Source organism: Phalacrocorax carbo, chromosome Z (genome assembly GCF_963921805.1).
Source record: "Phalacrocorax carbo chromosome Z, bPhaCar2.1, whole genome shotgun sequence".
NCBI classification, from domain to species: domain Eukaryota; kingdom Metazoa; phylum Chordata; class Aves; order Suliformes; family Phalacrocoracidae; genus Phalacrocorax; species Phalacrocorax carbo.
This window is the reverse complement of record NC_087548.1, coordinates 64745836-64767866: the sequence shown is the minus strand read 5'-3', so window position 1 is coordinate 64767866 and position 22031 is coordinate 64745836. Positions and strand designations below refer to the sequence as shown.

The window sequence follows — 22031 nt, the reverse complement described above, 5'->3', positions numbered from 1 at the left end:
GTCTTATCTCTAATCAGTAGAGGTTGAAAAGAAGGGCAGCACTTACCCTGTTTTTTTTCCTGCCTAATGCTTATCAGAAGGATGAAGGGCGGGAACAGCTGTAGGAACAGCATAGTATGAAAAGTGTCTGGTGTAAATACAACAGGAAAGAGAATTATTCTTGAAATATAACACTGGTAGTTAGCAATTGGGAAAGATATTGAAGACAATTAGGATTGTTTTGGTATTTAAATTCCACTTTCTCCATTTTTAGGACAAAGTGGAGTTAGTCTGAATACATGTTTCAGACTTGTTTTGAAGGGGACAACCTGCCAGGCGTTGATGTGGACAGTATGACTTCTGGACTCAATGCTAAAATATAGCTGGCCATGAGGAAGTGCCAAACATCATGTGAACATCACAAAACAGTGGGTCTTGTTCTCCTTTCAGGTGAGAGTGACTCAGAGAGAACTCTATGAAAGTCAGTGAAAATATGCAGAAGGGACAAAGAATCAGGTCTAGGATGATTTTTGATGGACAAGTGCCTTCTGCCAGCTCTGATCTTGCTGGCACTATAAAGTGAATCCTACAGCAGTTCTTTTCAATTATATAGGCAGTTTACAATCATCCTGGTCAACTTTTCCTCTACAAGCAGAAACTGAGCATACTAAATGAGACAAGCAGTGTCTATTACTGTTTCTTATATTCTGCACATATAGTTAACCTCAGAACTTATGGGCTTTACTATTTTAAGCACAAATCTCTCTTTGGAGGATAGACTAATATGTAGTTCTAACTTATTATTTTCAAACACATTTTCTTTTAATTCTCGGGATACTTGCAATAGTGTATATTGAACTCTAAGAAGTGAGGCTTCTCAAAAACCATGCCCACACACATGCACACACACATGTTTTTAATTGCTTGGTGTTTCTTAAATAAATGTTTCATAAGATTAAGTTCTGCAAGAAAATGAAGCTGCTATGTCACTCTTGCTGTGCATTCAGAGGTTTTTTCTGACAGTGTATAATTTACAGAGTCCTGAATCCTCATTACTGTGCTCAGCAGGCAATAGGAAATTGCTCTAACAATAGCAATCCTGTTATCTGTTTTAATAAAAACTTAATGTCCTTTCTTTCCCCCTATACTTACAGATTTTTAAAATAATTTATTTTTCTGAATGGTACTGGTCACCTAGCAAGCATCCAAATCATAATGTCTTAATCCCTGGAGAAAGGAACAGAACAACTTTACTGTGAAGGTGAGCCCAGATTAGACAAGTAGGACGTCTCTAGTATTTACCAGTTTATCACAGAGAAAATGTTCTTGGGACACCCTTCGCATGTACAGGTCTGACAAATGCTTCACTGTACATTTGGAAAGTGTTAATGAAAGGCAGCGTGACAAATTAGAATAAAACATATTATCAAGATTCTTTTCTCTCTCTTTTTTTCTTTAATTGCAAGTAACATTTATTAAGAAGCTGCTTTTCACAGAACGGCTTTTTTAAAAACATTCCTGATGTAAAAGTGCATCAGTTATGTCAGGACCTGTCATATGTGGTTTTGACATGGCTAGACAGGACATGATAGTGTTGACTGAAGTGATCTATTGCCAAAAATATATCAAAACAAGCTTCTTATATGTTCCTTCCCTAAATGATAATTTCAGTAATGTTAGTCTTTGAAGAATTGTTGGAAATCAGTTACTCATTGCTGAGTCCTGAAGTGCAATGTGGAGCTCTCTGTGTGCAAGGAGAGGCAGATCTTTTTTTTGCAGCCCACATGCTTTTTCAGTGTGTGAATGTGTGAGGCAGAGCACAAGTACCTACAATCACTCCCTGACGTGTTTATTTATTCATTCTGATCTAAGTCCTTGTTGGTTTTTATATAGATGTAATTTCTCAAGCTCAGGTGTATTTACCTTTGATTTATGCTGGTAAATCCACCATGCTGGGTGCTCACAGTCCATTTGCTCCCAGCAAAATTCAGAGAGTGGTTTAATTCACTGTATTTTAAAATAGTAGAATAACATGTAGGCTTTCTGAAGTCCAAAGGGAAAGCTGTCACTGAGTGACCAGGTGCAGAAATTCATCTCACATCTTAACCCAACCACAGCTGAAACAATTAAATCTCATGGCAATGTAAAACCAGGATGAAACTCATGAATGGAATCATAGTCATGGACTGATGGGACACCCTTTTTAGGTGAGATTCTTATAAAGTTGGTCTTTCTGAACAGAGCTTCTGTATCCCATCTACACAGTGATAGAAGTGAGAATATGCAAAGAAATTGGAAGCAAATAAGTGTAAGGAAATTTTGTTTAATTTGGGGATCTAGGTCTGGAGGGTGTTCCTCCTTTTGCCCAGACTGCTTCATACGTTCCCTGTCCTCCTGTTGCAGAGCTCTAAGCAGCAATGAAGTTCTGCTGCAGCCTGTGACCAGCATCTGCCTAATATCTAGTTTCAGAGTCAGAGATTGAAGACAGTGAGAGGTCATTCTAGACCATTCCCAGGAGCTTAATTTTGTCTTCTAGTGTGTTTCCTAGAGCTTTGCTATATTCAGTGCTTCCCACTTTGAATTTTGTTGGCCTAATGAATGTTATCACTACAGATGATAATTCCATTATATTATCAACATCTATTTTTTTAACTGATTTGCAATGGTTAATATTCACAGTGCACTGAAAATAACATACAGCATCATAAGTCTGGAAGCAATTTATTTCTAAATGCGTTAGAAAAATAGAGTATTATAGCTATTTTAAAATTGCAGTAATGTGAGATGTATATTTTAAAAGATATCAGATTCCATTGCAGGGCAGAGGCATTGCTTCCCTGTTCCCTTGATTGGATCCATTTTTAATGAAGGAAGTGCTTTATTTTTGTTGCATAATCTTTGGAATTTCAGGTTATATTATGGACTGAGTAAGAGTTTCACCAGAAGTTTGTGGTAGAGTTTCCTCTTTAAGAGATAACTGTTCCTATGAAACCATATCACTTTCCCAGTCAGACACCAGTAGAGTTACAATCAAATAGACATCTGACAATGGCAAATAGACAGATCTCAAAAACATAATAAAAATTATTGCATTCTTTTGTCCAACACTTAACTGAGAAAGCATAAACTAAAAATAGTCTTTGTATCAACCACCATTTTGTTTAAGTCCTCTTTTGCTTCATATTATATCATTTGCAGTTTGTTGTATCAAACATGAGCACTACAGCAAAGAGGAATTTTGCTTTCCCAATAGCTGTAAGCACATTCAAATGAGAGCAAAAGCAAAATACTGTTGTTTTATTGGAATTGAATCAGCTCATCTGAATGATTTATCAGAATCAGATTCCATTCTGGGGTTCTGATTGAAAAGTCCTAACTTCCCCCCTCCCTAAAAAAAGGCAGGAGGGGAGAAAACACAGACAATCTTACTTCAAATAAAACAAAGATATTTGTAGTTTGTAGGTCATTACACCTATATTACCTCCTATTAAATCATCAGACAAAATACATTAAACTTTCACATAAAACCTTCTTCCTAAGGAGGCAGAGGAAAGCAGTAACATATCTAAGGAAGACTTATAAGGAAGCCTTTGCAGCAGTTTTCATGCCACTAATCAGTTGGAGGACTTTATTATTCTGTGTTAATGCTTAGAAATGGTCTTGTCTTAGCCTTGTATAGAAAGGGAATTATGAGGCAAGCAAAGAAACTCTGCAAAAGTCTTTGTGAAAGTCCAGCAAAAGGAGACAACTTTTTTATATGTGTTCATACACAAGAGGATTTCTCTTTTCAGCTAAAGGATAGATAGGGCATCCTCAGAGTTTTAGCCCAAAGAAATTGTCCAGGCTTTAAGAAGTGTCCTTTAAAAGCTGCCTTATTAATGATAGCAGCCTGCAGATAATACACATCAATGACTTCAGCTTAGACAGTTGGGATTTGAATGTTCCACTGCTGCATGTCCTTTTCAAGCAAACTATTCAGATAATAAGGCTTTCTTTTCTTTTTTTTCTTTTTTTTTTTTTTTTTTGGATTTAGGAAGTGCTATCAAACTGGGACCTCTTAATTTAAAAGGATTCCTCTTTTCTTTTTCTTTCTAAACCTTGTTAAGGAGCATAAGAATAGCACAATGTGAAACTGATTTCCCCTAAAAGATAGAACAGCAACGTAATGAAAACGAAGCAGTGGTGTTGCAGATTGTAATCCTTCCAAAGAATAAAAAAGCCAGAGTTGAAAGTGAAGCACTGGCATATGCTGCCTGAGATGAAAGCTACTGCAATAGGTATTGGTATTTTGACCTAATGGAAGATGTAAAGAGAATAACGAGGTTACATGACCTCACACTAGTTTTTAAATCACTGCTTTCTTAAAGGAGCATTTTGTTTTCAGCAGCTGTCTACCAATAATATTATCTAATGAAATATCCCACCCCTCCCCCCCCTCTTTTAGTGGCTCTCTTCTTTCTCCCTTTCTACTTTCAAAAAAAGAAATCTGAAGAAACGCCTCATTTTAACTTCAAGTATGCTTTAGATGGATTTAAACTAATTTGAAATGACAGTAAATAATCCTCCACCATTCAGTTACTGGTCTTACATTTCTCTGTAATTATCATTGAATAAGCTTATTTTTAAGCATGCTTAATACATAGGGTTTTCTCTTCCTTTCCTACTTTATGCCACAGATAAAAATGACATTTCTGTAAGGAAACCTAAGCTACTATTCTTTGCCTTTAGGGACCTGTTCAAGGAGACTTATGAATTGTTCAGGTATTGTAATTGCCAGCCAATGCAGATTTTCACCGTGCTTTTCTGCCCTGCAACCCTCCCACTGCTTCAAAGTAAATAGCTGTGTCCTGCTAGCCACCATCTGATCAATGCCTTTATGGTGACACAATAAGCTCCACGAAAACAGCAAGAGAAGAGATGAAGGTGATTAATGCCAGTGTAAAAACTGTCTGCAATAGGAAAGAGGTGAGGATATGAGAACACACTCATACCTCAGGATCCCATGGATGGGTATTTGTGCAGGGACTGGCCTGACACCTCAAGTAAACGGAACATACTCTGCTTTATCCCCATCCTTAAACATCATCCTTATTACCTTATTAGTAGTTACTTCCCGAGGTATGACCCAGTCTCTCTGTAAAAGGAAGGAGTCCATGCAGCTCATTTTTCTAAGGCACTTAAGGGTCATTACTCTAGCACTGCAGCAAATGTTTTATTCATTTTGCCACAGCCCAGTTTCTCTGCTAAGACTTTTGTAGCAAAATGCTACACAGCTCAGCAGAGAGATGATTGATTAAGCAAGAAGGAGCAGAATTTGGGCATCCTGATAAAATTTTCTCAGAGTCTGCTCAGTTAACATCAATCAGTTTTATTTGGGTAGTAACACTTGAATACTAACTAGGCAATTTCATTCATGGGAGAAAAATGGATGATGATACCTTTAGGTTAATATTACTTGAGCATTTCATTCCTGAATAATTTATACCTGTTAGTGAGCATCTGTCTCTTCCTAATTGTGTTCTTCAGTCTTGCTAAGGTGCTAGCCATGCTGACAGTGTTGGTCTGAGACAGGAAGATATCGTCCTCTGAGAGTGAGTGCAACCAGTAGCAAAGATGCATTTTGGGCAAGCACAGTAAGACTGTGTGCTGAGTGAAATGTGCCTAATTAACAAAAGCCCCATCTAATCAGTAGAACTGCATCTACCATGGGGTTGCAGGGGCAGAGCTGTGATGGTCAGAGAGTCACACCGCTGCAGCCCCAGGCTGCTCGACAGTGCTGGCAAATGCCCTCCCGCAGGGAGACCCAGCGCCAGGCTGCAGGGGTGCCCTGGCTGCTAAACCCAGGGCTACGTGAAGCCAGACTCTGGCCAACGCAGCTGTAAAAATGTTCTTTACCCAGTTAGTTTTGTGCCAACAGAAGTGCTTGTTTTCTTCTACCAAGGAGCTTTTCCAAGTAGCATATCAACTTGTAGTGGGAAGGGCAGAGGCCTCTTTAGCTAACAGAAATATTGGCTAAACTGCTTTGGATACCTATCAAAGAGAAAAAAAGGTGCCTTATTTTTAAACTAAAGAATAAAGCTTCTCTGGACTGCAACCAATAGGTACATCACTAGAGGAGTTAGTAATACCTTTTTCACTTTCTATTACAAAATATTTAACTGCACTCTAAATTAAACAAATCTAGCTCATGTTACTGAGATTCATAAATGTTATCCACATAGCACAAAGTGTTTTGATTTTAATTTTTATATAAATAGAAAGAGTGAAAATTCTACAGAAAATCTGTGTAACAAATTCATGAAATATTAATTACTGTGTAGTGACTGTTTATATAAAGTAAACAAGTGCCTTTTTGCAGGTCATTAAAATCCAGAGTTCATTTTGGTGCCTTTGGGCCTGTGTCGTCTTCCAGTTTTCCAGTCAAACCACTGAGAAATGTTTTTATCTCCAGTGTTTAACTGGATTTTAACACTATTTAACTCCAGTGGACTGAAAAAAAAAAATCCAATTCTTGGGGATTTGATTGAGAAGAATGTGATATAATTTGGATTGAATGTGCTCTGGGCCTCTTTAGGTGCACTTGAGCCTAACAGAATTGATTTGTATTGAACATATGTGTAAAATTATATAACGGACTGACCTTTGTAACAGAAATACATGGCTCATTCTGAGGTGCAGATTTCCCACTGATAATATATTTTTAAAAAGAAAATAGGGAGAAAAGGTAACCAGATCACATCAGTCAGAGTAGTTGAACTGAGCCAGGAATGTGTCAGCTTGAATTTCCTTCTTGTCAGAAACACCCTATATTATCAGCAAAGAGGAAAACCTATTACCATTATTTTTACATTTCTACATGATATAAAAGAGAGAGAAAGAAAAAATCCTTTATGATACACACTTGGTTAAAAGTCTCCACTGGACCAGAAAGGGTTTTCTTCACCTCATGAAACACAAACACTTTTAAAGAGCTACATTCAAGCCGCTGTTACTTAAATAGTCTTGCTCCAGGAAAATATTTGACAGCTGTTAGAAGGGAATACAGTTGTGTGCTGTAAAGACCTATTCAAAGGGCTTGTCCAAGTGACAGTGGACACCCGATATTCATTGGCCCGGTCTTGTGAACTCATACATACATCAGTCAGAGGTGCAGGGAGAATCTGCAGTTATAAGGCCTGTTCTTGCAAAACATATAGCTCATGCTCTATGCTGCAGGACAGGGAGGCCACCCGCAGCCGCCAATGTGCTGGTGCCACTGCAGGATGGAGAGACCCTAGGGGACCCTGATGGGGCCGGGAAGAGGGCCATGTGCTTGCAGGGCCAGTATTAGCAGGAGGCTCGTTTACAGATTTTACCTTTGAGTTGCACTTACAGCATCTCATCACAGACATCTGAGGGCCTGCGTAAATTCTGGATGATTTTGAAAAATACATTATTTTCTAATTTAGATAATGAAATGGGCAACAGATTTTAAAATGTCAGCAACAGGCAGGGACAATAACTGTACATCTAAAGGTTCGCACTTCGCCCATAACTCTCAAGTAACAATAAGGCAACTGGAGCTCTTTGATGTGGGGTTTCTGTGTTTATTTATGGGTAATTTTTCAAGTCTTATGCCCTTGATCCAGATGTGTGATGGACTTGTGTGCTGCAAAAATCTGTAACTCTACCACTTGTGTATACAACTGATACTCCAGCAGTGTCTGAGGCAGTGCACCCAGGTGAGCTGTGGGGCTGCTTCTTTCTGCCGCCCTGATGGATTATCTGCCTGCTTGCCTGCCTACCACTAAGGGCAGTGCTCTCCCAGTCTCTTCTAGAGGGGTTTAAAAAATAGAAAAACACACAGAGCAACTGAATGAAGGCTCTCTTGCATTTTAAAATCTACATATATATTTCTTATAAACTATATCTTGTTCTGCTTTATAGTAAGACATCAAATCTGAAGGTGCGGTAAACACACAATGGTAAACTGAACTGTGTATGGCAAAAGTAAAGAAATAGGCTCCTGGTGGGAAGACACAGGATTATGTTCGTATATGTTCAAGTCCTAAGGAGAGTAAATTATTTCATATGGGAAGACATAATTTACTAATTCCTCCTGTAGATTTTAAACCCAGTATAAGCAGTACTTTATATTGTCCTCACTTTACTTTTTAAATCAAAATACTATACAGTTGCAACAAGGCAGATGTAGAATAAGTTATGTAGAAAAATCAGAAAGTGAATTGTTTTAAGTGAGTATAGTGCTGATGACATTATCACAATGCAAATTCATGCATTCTGAGTATTTCACCCAGATGGTGTCCACAAAATGTGTGAGGACCTTGCTTTCATCTTTTGAAGTGACGCTGGTAGGAATGAAGCTCATGAACAGTTTATCAATGTATGAGTTGTTTGGTGATAAGAGAAACAGAAATCTATGCCCACATTTGTCTAAAGTTTTAAACAATGATACTGAAGGAATTTTCTTATGTTCTTTTCGCTTCAGGGTTGAGGAAAGTTTCTGTTTCTTTTTAAATTAGTGCCTGCTGGTCTGTTGGTAAGGGTCACAGTAAGAAAGTAAGAGCAATGTTGGAGAAAGTTTCTTTCAGATGTAGATGAAAATGCTGTGTCTAGTTCTCACTGAACTATGTGAAGAGCTTGAAGTACAGACGTGGGCAAGGAGCATCAGACATCCATGTGATGTACCAAGTGTTACGCTTTACAGTGGGGTCTCTGTTATAGCTGACATATGTCTAAAATAACATGCAGCCAGGCAGATCCCTATTGACTTTACATCTGAGATGGATCAAGAGTGAACTTTATTGAATTTTATTTCACTATTGTCCATCATCAACTTAAACTCAGAAATTGATTCCAGATCCACCTGCTTCAGACTATTGTGTACTTTTTGCTGCCGGTTTCATCCTCTGTAACATAAGTGTTCTTTTCCTAGGTGTCCCAACAGAAATAAAAGCTGAGAGCTTAGCTAGCTTTTTAGCTTCTATGGACTCATTTTCTTACTGAAGCTATTGAGTACATGTACACGTCTTAAAAAAATATGTACATGTCTTAAAAAAACCCGGAGACTTCTCGGGCTAGCAGATATACAAACAAAGACGTATTACAGAAATCTGCAATATGTTTCTGTAGATAGCATGCTGACAACAAACCAATTCTATAAATATCCGCTTGTCAAGTTATAATGTTCCTGAAGGCTTAAGAAGTATATAATGTTGGACCTTTACAAGCAGATAGTATTCATTTATAACTACACCATGATATTGAAGTATCATTTTAACAGCATGATTTTCGGAAACACATTTTAATAGATAATATAATCTATGTTTTTGATCCCTCCTGAATGGCAAACATGATTTATCTCTCATCAACTACCCATGGTCTCATGGTGGAATGGTCTGGCACAGGTATAACAAAGAAAGTCCACAACTGCTCTTGTGTCTCACAATATGGCTCTTTGAGGGCCAGCTTTAATGAATGTGTAAGAGTTTTTTGAAGTGGTCCTTATCCTAAAGTGTGCTCTATTTTTCTAGAAGTATTAATTTGTGTACACACACAGAGACAGAGATGTGTGTGTATATATATGTACGCACGTGCAAGATATTTCTGTAGAGTCAAATGGAATTTGGATCAAGGCACAAATCATCTAAGACACCACGTTCTCTTCTTAGTAGAAAAATGACCTTTTCACAAGTTAAATGTACCTCTTCAAATGACAGCTTGTGGAATGAGAGGTAGCAGACTTGAGAAACTTGCTGACAAATGCCATCCTTGCTTAATTTCAAGGATCTAGGGCAAAAAGCATGTTGGAAATTATTAGGTCAGAAAAAAAATTGGCTTGTTAGACAGGCAGGCATTTAGGCTCCACAAAGGACTTTTGGGGTAAAATAATTTAATTCCTATATTAAGTTATATTATGCAACTTTGATATGTAATAATTTCTTAAGCTATTGCTTTTGAGTTTTAGCATACTATGCACAGGTTCTGAATGCAGCAGAGTCCTCTTAATTGGAGCAGCTTTGATATCAGCCTATCATCCTGATTAAGACACCCCTAACTACAAGACTGACAAAATTGCTCTCTGAATTTCTGTCTGGCAGTATTGGTTAATTTTCTGCCATGCCTAAGAGCCTAGGACATTTATTGACATAATAGCACAGCAGAATTTTCAAAGTCAGATGAGATATTCTGTTCTGTGTAATCAAGGGGTTATTTTAAGTTAGGAATTTTTATAAAGAGGGACACAAATTAAGAATTTTACACTTACTTAATATATTTAATCTGACCCAAATTAGATTTGCAAAAGTGAAAATGTGCAAATAGTCCCTTTATTTTTAGGTTACCGCAAAGACAGTTAGAATATTTTCACATGTCAGGGTCTGTTTAAATTTTTTTCGAAAAACAAACTTTTAACTGCAAAGCAGTTTCTACTTTTTCAAGTGGCTATACCCAACAGTAATGTAATAATGTCACACAACAACCATGCTACTACATAGCACTGAAGGGTTTTTTGCAGTAATTTAGTGGGTTGCAGGATAGAGGATTTTTTTCATTACCTTGCTGGATAGTATCTATTTCTATCTACCATTATGAAACTGAAATTATTTCCCAGGAACACACTGTTAGTCATTAGCAATAACACTGGGGTGTGTTGCAATTAAAGTGAAATAAAATCTACTGAGAATATAGCTAAACAAAATATAAGAAGTACAAAACATAGATATATCAAACCACAGCTTCCATTTCAGAAATAAACTCCCAGAATGATGTAAGAGGCAAAGGAAGTAAAAAGGTAAAGGGACCTAAAACTGTATCTTTCAACAAACAATACTTGCTTACTTTGCTTATGGGGATAGTTTGGCCAATCAGTTGGGCAAGTCAGGCTTAATGTTATGTTTTCAGACAGCACACGGCTTATATACGTTCTTTAAAGCATAGCCACATCTTCATATCAAATATGTAAGTGCCTGAGATGAAAACATAACTAATAGTTGCCTGAAGGCTAATGCCATGACTCATTGTCTTCCATTTGTCCATCAAAGTACAATGTTTACCACATTTTGTCCAAAGTGAAAAAAATTTTGTTTTCCCTACTCGTAACTTAGACTCATTCCTAGAGGTATGTACACAAAAAGTAAAAATTAGATAAATAAGCACACACTAGTGTAACGCATAGGTTTTGTGTGTCATAATAAAACTCTGCATGTAGTCAGCTTTCAACTCTTTGTGATGATGGGATGATAAATATTTGGTACAGAATTATTTTCCAGTAGAGGAATGCTGCTGTCACTTTTTCAGTAACTAAATGAGAATGATAGCTTTTAACACACTGCTATTAAATTATATTAAGAACAGAACAGCCTGTCTGAAGATATTGCTGTGCTTCTTATTCCAGAAAAAATTATCGTATTCAATCAATCCAGATGGTTTAAGTCCAGCCTAAACCAAATTTTATCTTATAGTAAACAACATTGTTTAAAGGCTTTTTGAAAATACTATCTTCATTATCTTCAATGGCAGTTGATACACACTTACAAACACGAATTTCCTGCTCTTTAAACAGAAGGTTACCTTTAGGTTGGAAAGTCCTGACTGATGCTGAAGTAGGCAGAAAGCTGCCAGCTGCCCTTTGTGGCAACAACCTGTCACACAGCTGTGGAATCACCAAAGTGTCCCTTCTGCCTGCATACATGGCCTCAGATGTTGGTTTGTTTCTCTGCAGCTGAGTTGAAGAAAATGCTGTTGGACTGAAAAGGAAGGTTGATAATATCTGCTCATCAGTGCTTGGACCTAATGCATAAACACGCCCATCAAAGATGCTGTGATGTTACAAACCAAAGATGGTATTACAGTCATGACAGCTCAAGCCTTTAGACCTACTTAGAGTAGCCCTCGACACCTGCTCCTACAAAGTGACTGTATATATCAGCCAGATCATACCTTTCATGTGGTTTTGAGCCCCAGCCCCAGTTCCTTCTTTGGACTATTCCGTTTTGTGTTTTTGAATTAAGTTTTGGCTGATTGCAGAACAGGTATACAATGGTACAACTGCCTGAATCTTAGGAAGGATTGGTCTGAATATTATGATTGTGGGGTGGATGATCATGGGAAAAGCTTTTGGCTTTAATTCAAATGCTATGTTATTTTAAAATATATTATTACACAAAGCAAAAGAGTGAAAGAATGGAGAAAGTGTAGATCTATTACACACCACAAATAAGGATATTTAACGTAGAGAACTGTTTGCGGTATAAAAATATAAACATGCATTTTTTAAAAGAAATATCTGTTGTTTAGCACTTTATAACAATTTTCTGAACTTGCAATATTGACCCAGAGAAGCAGTGTTGAGAACTCTTAATTTTGTGGACTGTAGCAAATCACAGACATTATGTTCTCCTCCAAGGAAATGTTGGTACCATTTATTTGGCTGCCACCTAAAATGTATGAATTAAAATATTTTGAAAATTGAAAGACTGTGTTCTTGGTACCTCATCTCTCTCTGGTTCTTTGGACTCTTTGGTTCTTCAGACAAGTCTTCTCCAAGCTCTGCATGGATGCTCCCACTCCTGGCAAGACTGAATTAAATACTGTGAGGGTTTACACCTGCTAATGCTTTCATTTTTAGGACTTACTTTTTCAACTCAGCACGTTTTAATATCTATATAAATACCTCATCTGCTTCTGGATCCTGCTGAAGTCTTTGCTCCGGCAGTATGTTTTGGCAGTGAGTCCCAGGACAAGGCTGTATACTGGGGAAGGAGTGGCAGTGATTAGAGGGTTGTGTTGGGAGCTGCAAAAAAAGGCTGGTTTTGATCCTTATCTTTGCAAAGGCTGTATGATTGGATCAAGACTTTTAAAGTTATTTATAAAAAGAAGTTTAAGACACTTAAAATCTTTGTTAGATGTGCCTGACTGTCACTGTGAGTAAAGGGCCTAATTTTTTGGACACGACTCTATCTTTAGGCTCCTAAACATCTCCTTCATAAAGCTCTCTCTACCTCTGTGTGTTTCCAGCTGCGCCTAATCCACTGAACTGATTACAGCTTACAGTTCCTGAAGCTCATTCTCCCACAAATTGCAGCCAGCGCAGGAGCTTAGTCCTGGCAGGAGGAGCACATCTTCTGGCATGGCACTGCATCTGGGCTCCCCGGCCAAATACATCCCCAAAGAGTCCTGCACCTTACAGCCAGCTGCAGGGCTATGAGATACCACAGGTCCCCAGCTGCTGGAGGGGGGTGGTTCACCAAGGAAAGTCCAAACCAGTCCTGACTCCAACACTGCTCTGTATCTCGTGGAGAGATGTTCTTCACATCTGCCTCCCATCTTTGCTGGAGCTGCCCCTCCACAGCTCCTGTGATGCCTGGGCTGCCTCTGCGTGGCCACTCCCCTGCACTGGTTGCAGGAGCCTGGCAAAGACCTCCCCTGGACTGCTTGAAAAGTGTTTTACTTTGCTGATGCTGAATGCGGCACCTGCAAGCAATACCAGGTTTCTTCAGAGAGAAATCATTCATATTTCCTCCTCCTCCAAGAGGTCATGAGGTGACACTGAAGATATTTCATATTCAGAACTTCTTATTAATGAAGTCATTAGGAGCTTCAGAGCTATAGTAAATAAATGGAAGCAAAAGTCCTGACAGTACTTGGCATAATTTATGTATTTCTCTTTTAAAACTCAGCTGTTAACACATCACTTCTTTTAATAACTTGCAAGCTGACATCCTGTATGCCATTCTTTGGCTCCCTGCCACTTTTTACAGGTCTGTTCTTCGAAACAGGGAAAAAATTGTTGATGACGGAAACCGAAATGTCCTTAATAGCACCCCAACAGTCATAATAACATGAATCTGGGCCTGAGGACTAGTAATGTACTTTGCCTCCATGTTAATGACATAGTGGACTTTATCTGAGATAATTAGTCAAGATTCTTAGTAAACAGTGGGAAACCATTACTTTTATTTTTTGCCTTTAGAGAGAGTGAGGTAGCATTATGCCTGTAATAGGAAAAGACCAGAAGTAGTGGCCCCAGCATAGGACTATGTCAGTGGTAGTGCATCTGTTGCTGAAACTTTCTGGTTGTTTCTATCTCAAGAAATACCACAAATTGGCTGAGATGGGATTGTCTGTATTAGAACTCAGAAAGCTGACAAATGGAAATACAGAGCACAGGACAGTCCTAACACTTTGAAATAAAATTTTAAAATGCTGCACATGTACTGTTCCAATTGGTCTCTCTTGCCTTTACTCTCAAACAAGTGTTTGCTTCCTTATCAATAATTTTTACTCCTTCCAATTGCTTTTTACAAACAGTGTGGTTAGAGTAGTCCTTGCTAAGTATGATCTCTTTTCATTACACAGGATACTTGTGGAAACAAAATAAGTAGTAAAACCTTTTCCCCCTCCTCACATAAAAGGAACTACCTGTGTCGTGCAGGGGCAAGTGCAGGGGGTGGCCATGGTAAACCTTCAATCTAATGTTACTTTGGGCTCTTGGGTTTGTTCTGCTTACCTGTGCACCATGCTGAATATTGCCAGATAAGCCTGGTTAACATATGTGACTGATCTGTATCTTTTTAATCCTTTAAAATACCTTGAAGACTTTCTTATATTTAAAGTGTCTTAGCTTTTCTTGGGATACCAACTTTGTTCATTACTAATGCTAATCCAGGCTGACCCTTTAGATAATCCTTTCTCTTAGTGGACCATGAGAATGTGGTATAAACTCACAAAAGAATCTGAGGTACTACAATTGTTCATACAGATATCTATCTGACCCCAGCTTCATAGGTTACATAGGTACATAGGTTATTCTGAGTATAAACTAGACATTTAGAGTGTCTGTTTTCTGAGCAGACAGCTGCCTTTTTTGGCTGTTAATTTACAAAATTTATATCCAGAAAGGATACATGTATATTACTTACCACAGTCTGGATTGTGCTTTACTCAACAGTCTGGACAGATTGAACTCACATATTTTTCGTGCTTCTAAGGCTACCTCTGCAATGCTACTACATCAGTCATTCTGATTAAACATTTCTGGTTATATAAATAATGTGTTGGTAACACAAATTCTGTTAGAATCTGAATCAAGCTTTGTGTGCTGTTGGGCAGTCCCCTTACAGAAGACAAGTTCCAAAATACCTTTAGATTTTCCAGCTTGAATCGGTGATGGCAAATCAGAGTACCCACAAGACAATGATGCTGCTGGTGCGTGCTTAGCAAAAGGGAACTGTTCCTGAAAGTCCTTCATTAGCTGTGGTAGTGTTTTGCTGGAAAACAGTGTTGCCCCACAGTTTTCATGGAGAAACTAACACTTTGTCTTCGTATTGAAGTTTAGAAGTACAATACTAAGTTACACAGGCATTCAATGTCTTTGTATTTCCATCTTCTTGCCTATGTGTATGCATATAGGTGGCAATTGTAATCCTGCATTACAAGCTGACAGTACTGAGCTTTGCAGGGAATACAAGTATAGATCATAAAACTTAAAAACCAAAGAATGGTTAATGCTAGCACACAAATGTATTTACCATGAATGTGATTTGAAAGTAAGAAGTGATAAAGCCAGCATTGATTTCTTGATCTTTCCCTTCCTGCAAGATAAGGAACTTTTTGTAGTAATTAGCATAGATTGACTTTGTTTCAGAAAATAGGTGTCAGCTGCAGCTGGGAAGATACCCTGACTTGGTTCTGCAATGAAAAGAAAACTGTAAAGATGTCTCAGTATCTTGAATGGTAATAATTAACCTATATTTACACTAGTACTACAGGTATCCATTAAGGATAGAGTATCCCAAGACATTACAGAATATGCTGCCAAATGCAGTTAGGGAAATATTTCCAATAGTAGTATGCATAGTCAAAGTGGATTAAAAAGCATGTGAGAGATTATGTGGGAACTGTGGTATATCTACAGAAGAATTTATCAACGAGTAACTGTCATGCCATGCTGTGTCCCCACAATATTTTGTATAAGTAATGCAGATACTAGTTATTTGCACCATTTCTCTTTCTTCTGTCAAACCATAATTATGTAGTCGTTGCTTTTGCAGTGGAAGCTATTATAAAAATCAGCTGATATGTTTATTTCATTACTGTTACTTGATGTTCTCGTTGCAGAGTCTAGGCTGAAGCTCTTCTGTTTATACCAGAATTGAGCAGGATTGATACAAGCTATGCCTAAGGCATAGCCACCACCCTTTTACATTCTTACTGAACAAAACCTTGTCTGTCTGGTCCCCCTTCTTATTTTGCACTGCTTTGCACTGATTTGATTGTATGCTTTGGGAGTCAGAAACATATATTTTAAAAGTTTTTGTGGAACCCCACAGAATGAAGCCCTGGTAGGGCAAGTTCTCAAGACTGCTGAAATGGCAGCAGTCAGAAACAATCTGAAGAATGATAAAAATTGTAAGAGGTTTGCACTTTCTATTTAACCTCTTTATCTTCTTTTCTTACTACAAAGGTGGCCTTCCCTACAGCTTAGGGCCATATCTTTCTGGGTAATATGAAAACCACCCTGATAATATGCTATTTGGCCTGTAGACTTTGTTGCCAAACAAACGAAAGTAAAAATCAGTAACTTTTAAGGAAGATGATATGAAATACAAAGAGAAGTAAAATGTTGTGCCTTGTATCAAATCTCAAAACTACATTTTTTGAGATCATTACTTTGATTTAATATAATGTTATGTGGTCTTTTTTCATAATATAGCTTTATGTGTTTTTTAGGTAACATAGATGGATCCACTCAGATTCATATCTGAGGCTTGGATTTAGACAACTGAAAACTCAGATTTCTAGCCAGTGTTAGAGTAAGTTCTGTGTGGGCTATGTTCAGTGCTGTACTATTCAAACAGGTATTCAGTCAGATCTGGAGCTAGAGTAAACTGTTTTCAGCACTGTTTCCCACAGACTTCTCCTGGACAAACTGGCAAGATGCAGATTGGATAGGAAGCTGACTAACAGACCATATTCAGAGCGTGGTCATCCATGTTTTTACTCAGTCTGGCAGCCTGTCAAAATGGGGTCCCCCAGGGATTGATACTGGCCTCTACACTGTTCAACATCTTCATAAATGATCTGGATGATGACATTGAAAACACTGCCACCACAGCCACCACATTTGCTGATGACACCAGAGTGGGCATGTGGACAAGTCAGAAGAGTGAGCCACCTTAGAGAGACCTGGACAGGATGGAAAAGTGGGCTAGCAAGAACTGTATGAAGTTTAACAAAGAAAAATGCAAAGTCCTACACCTCCAATGGAATAACCAAAGAGCCTGGTACAGGTTAGGATCAGTGTGGCTGGGGAGCGGCCTTGCAGAAAGGGACCTGGAAGTTCTGGTGGACAACATGAGTCAACAGCATGCCTCTGTGGCAACAAAGGCAAATCAGATCCTGGGCTGCATCTGCAGGGGCATCACTAGACAAGATAAAGATATGATCATCCTACCCAGTGCACTCAGGCTGGATGTGGAATACCATAATCCCCAGTATCAATACAGGCTGGGGGATGAAGAGATTGAGAGCAGCCCTGCAGAGAAGGACTTGGGGCTACTGGTGCACGAAAAGCTGGGCATGAGCCAACAATGTGCGCTTGCAGCCCAGAAAGCCAGCCATATCCTAGGCTGCATCAAAAGGGCAGGTCTAGGGAGGTGATTCTGCCCCCCTACTCTGCTCTGGTGAGACCCCACCTGGAGCCCTGCATCCAGCTCTGGAGCCCTCAGCACAGGAAGGACATGGAGCTGTTGGAGCGGGTCCAGAGGAGGCCACAAAAATGATCCAAGGGCTGGAGCACCTCTCCTACGAGTACAGGCTGAGAGAGTTGGGGTTGTCCAGCCTGGAGAAGAGAAGGCTGTTGGGACACCTATTGCGGCCTTTCAGTACTTGAAGGGGGACTATAGGAAAGATGGGGGCAACCTCTTTAGCAATGCCTGTTGTGACCGGACAAGGGGTAATGGCTTTAAACTGAAGGAAGGTAGATTTATACTGGATATAAGCAAGAAATTTTTTACAATGAGGGTGGTGAAACGCTGGCACAGGTTGCCCAGAGAGGTGGTAGATGTCCTAGCCCCAGAAACATTCAAGGTCAGGTTGGCTGGGACTCTGAGCAACCTGATTTAGTTGAAGATGTCCCTGCTCACTGCAGGGGCGTTGGACTGGATGACCTCTAAAGATGCACTCCAACCCAAAACATTCTATGATTCTGTGATTCTACTGTTTCCAGTTCTGGTACCCACAACTCAAGAAAGATGCAGCTAGACTAGAGAGGGTCCAAATGGGGTGCCACAAAAATGATCAAGGGACTGAAGAACCTGCCCTGTGAGGAAAGACTGAAGGAGCTCAGGCTTTCCTCCCTGGAGAACATAATGCTCAAGGGAAACCTCATCACAGGATTCTAGTACTTAAAGGGTGGCTACAAAGAGGACAGACGCTCTCCCTTCACAAGGAGACATGTGGAAAAGGACAAGGGGCAATGCATACAAGTTGCACCGGGAGAGGCTTCATCTCAATATAAGAAAAACTTTTTACAGTGAGAACCATAATTCACTGGAACAACTTCCTCAGGGATGTGGAAGAGTCCCTGTCACCGGAGGTTTTCAAGATGCATTTGAACAGAGTGCTTGGTAATCTCATCTAGGCTCCCTTTCCCATGAAAGCCTGGACCAGAGGATCTTTTGAGGTCCCTTCCAAACAAGGTTGTTCTGTGATTCTGTGATTCTGTGTATCTGTAGGAGGATTTTAAGCAGATGACCTTGTGCAAGCTTGTGTTATTCTGCATGAAGCACTCATGTGAGTTTCCTTGAAACTGCTAACAGGAGTTGGGGGAACAACAGACACCATCACTTCAAGCCTTGTTTAGTTTGAACAGTCACAAAGGACTTATTGTACTTTGTGTCTAATAGGCTTTGCTCTGAAAATCTTTAGCCGTTGGCGTGCCAAATATCCTTCTCCTTCCACCGTATGTTATGCTCAGCAATTGCATTAGCTAATAAATTCCATGTTCCCGTAAAATCCTGTCTGTCCAGGCCCAAGTCTGCAACGATTTGGACTATAACATTTTCCTCAAGATTCTTGGTTCTGCATATAAAAAACCACATAGAACTCTGGAAAGCAGCTGCTCTGGAGTCTTATAAACCCCTTCTTTGTATTGTCCAAATCAGGATGACTTACTGATACTTCTTTTTTTTGTTCATTAAAATCAAGGAGTGACAACTCACAGAAAATGTCTACTGCTCTTTGATCACTCTTTTACAGCCTGCAAAGTCTGGCCTGCTTCATTTGACAAGAGAAGTCTGAAATGCACAGAGAGGAATTATAACATTTCAAAATATAGGAAGCAAGGGTACATGTATCAAAACTGGGGGACTGACAGGCTGAGTCTCACCTGCAGAACTGGAAATGCTGAGGACAGCCATGGAGACAGAGAGCTCTCTGTCTCTGTTTGCTGGGTTTTATAGCCATGGTGTATGCCTGTCTTGTGGTTTTGTCTCCCCTGAGTTTATTCAGGTAGAGGAATAAAACTGATGAGTGCTGGAGAAGGTCAATGTTACATATTCATTTTGTTTTAAATAATTGATGATGTTTCCTGTTTCTGCTTACATTAATTGCTCTCAGGTGTTGGAGAATTGTTCAGTGAGTTGCCTTTTAATTTGTTTCTTTAGAAAAGCAGCATGCTGCTTTTCAGGATACTGTAAGTAATGTGTTCTAGGCAGTACTTTCTAACTGTAGGTTAATAAGGGTGCACTGAATGCGTGTTTGGGTGCTATTGCCTCTCTGCATGTGTGTGTGCGCATGCATGTGCACATGAGTTTTGGAAGAGATGAGGATGACATGGAGGAGTGCCAACAGTGAAGAGACTCAGATGCCTCTGTGTTGATGTTTCAAAGTATAATTTATGTTCCCCTGATGATTAGGGCTATACATTAAGCCTCTGATCCAGGAAAGCACACAGTACTTAACTGTTGTCTATTTCAATATAGTTAGCATTATTCAACACCTGCAAGGACTTGCATCACAGATAGCATAGCTTTGATTTTTCTAAGAGGTAGACTTAATTCCATGGTGTAATTTACCTGACTTGCGACAGAAACAAGAAGAAAATAAGATTTACAAACCCACGTTACCTGAAATTCAAGCAAAATTGTTTTACAGGTATCATGCCTACAGAATAACGGTACCATTATCATTAATTTCTCCTTCCTTACTGTGCCCTTTCATATGCAAATATAGAGTTTCTACGGTTTATAATTGTCATGCCAGTGAGCTTCAAATTGTGCTGGAGGTACACTTTGTGAGTGGAATTTTATGACATGGTTTGATCAAAAAAACCTACATCTGTATTATGTTACTATCTTGGGCTCAAGCTTTCTTTGTACCTAAATTTTCTGTCCAGAGAGCCTTTGCATTTGCCTTTGCATTTTGGCTGAATCTGGAGTGACATAAGCCAACTGGTTTATCTGGCAGTGAAAATCAAATGAAGGTGAGGGATGGCTTGAAGTCAAGCCCTGTCCCAGCAGGCAGTCTGGATGGGTGATTTTCAGTTTTATCTGGACTGTACAAGGACAAGGAAATCCCTCCCTTTTGGGGTAATGCCTACTGAATACACCTATTAAACTAAGCACTTACACTATTGAAATTTACATTATTGATTCACTTTTCCATGGGAGACTTTACTGGCTCATTGCCTTTGCAAATATTTCATTATTTTAGAGGATCAAGTTGGATGCTATCTTACTGTTTTCATTTTTCTATGCTGGGAAATAGTCTGCTGGCTTTCAGTTCCCTTATTGTGTCATTGTAGCATGAGGCTGGCCCTATTTTTCAGCGTTCCTGAAGAAATAAATGTATTTCATGGTTTTAAGTTGTCTGTCATTGCTTGTTTCTCTATCTATACATTTTTCTGGAGTCTTTAGAGCTTCATTTCCCTGTAGCCACCAGTCTCCCTGCCTGTGGCTTAGAAAAGTACACTGGCCTGGCCCAAGAAAAAATCATTTTGAAATATCTGAAAAGCCAGACACTAGTTATATGCCAGTGTTGATAAATCATCCCTAGTGGCCCACCATGTCCCAGTAGCAGCTGCTGCATAACTGATTATGGAGGTTTCCCTCAGGTGGGTGGCAGGTTGGAGTATGAATCTTGGATTCCTGCATCAATAAAAAATTGTTGTCAAGAAAATACCTGATGTGGTAGGACACATCTCCCATGCCCACTACAGAGATGTAGAACAAAATCTCTAATCGCTTGCCGAGTGACAGGGCTCAGGAAGGTCACAAGTTGGAGCATGGGCTAAAGAAGAAGTGAAAAAGAAGGCAATTTTCTGGCGAGGGTGACTGCAATGTTTGCTATTGCACCATGTGGGATGAAGGCCACAGTAGTCATTGTCTCTCTGTATTCCCACACTTGATCTCATGGAGTGCCAGAAGCGCTTGCCATTTAGGACTGCAATAACCAGCATGCCTGGTCTACTCTTGCAGTCTCTTGTTGCGAATGCATATGAGATAACTAGCACGTCTGGGTTTGGTCTTGCAATTTGATTACCACTGGCTAAAGTTAAAAGGGAACTGTGCCTACAATATGGCTGTGGCTGTTCTAAATCCCATGAACTTGAACTTAAAATCAGTCACACACACCAAAGGTGGTAGAAATACAAGGGTCCAAGCTATAAGTCAGTTGAGCCCCCATAGTTGCATGTTCCTTGCATATAAAACCCGGGACCATTTCTGAACCAGACTTTGTACATGGCCATGATATGAACTGAATGTGGTTGAGAACAGGAAATCTGAGAATATATATATACATACATATATATAGTGTGTGAATTTTTTTCAGAAAAGGACTTATATTTTAAAGTAGACAGCTAGTGAAGCCTTACCTCTCCCCCTTCAAAAAAAAGCTCTTTTTATGTCAAGGAATTGAGAAAGTTATGTTTTGACCCTGACTCATTTCCTTGATGTGACAGAGACATTAATGTTTGGTCCAGCTTCTAAAATATACCATGCAGGCACAAGCTTTCCACAGTGTGTCATTTTGCCCCATTGCCCAGGCCT

The 22031-nt window shown here is 39.3% G+C and overlaps 1 long non-coding RNA gene across 1 annotated transcript in view; it reads left to right on the top strand.

Moving 5' to 3' along the window:
- The window catches only part of LOC135310438 (uncharacterized), a 68602-nt gene that overhangs the window by 3458 nt on the left and 43113 nt on the right, over nt 1-22031 (top strand). Inside the window, exon 2 of the long non-coding RNA XR_010370496.1 lies at nt 254-429. This is a non-coding gene — a long non-coding RNA (uncharacterized LOC135310438). The remainder of the gene's footprint in view (nt 1-253; nt 430-22031) is intronic.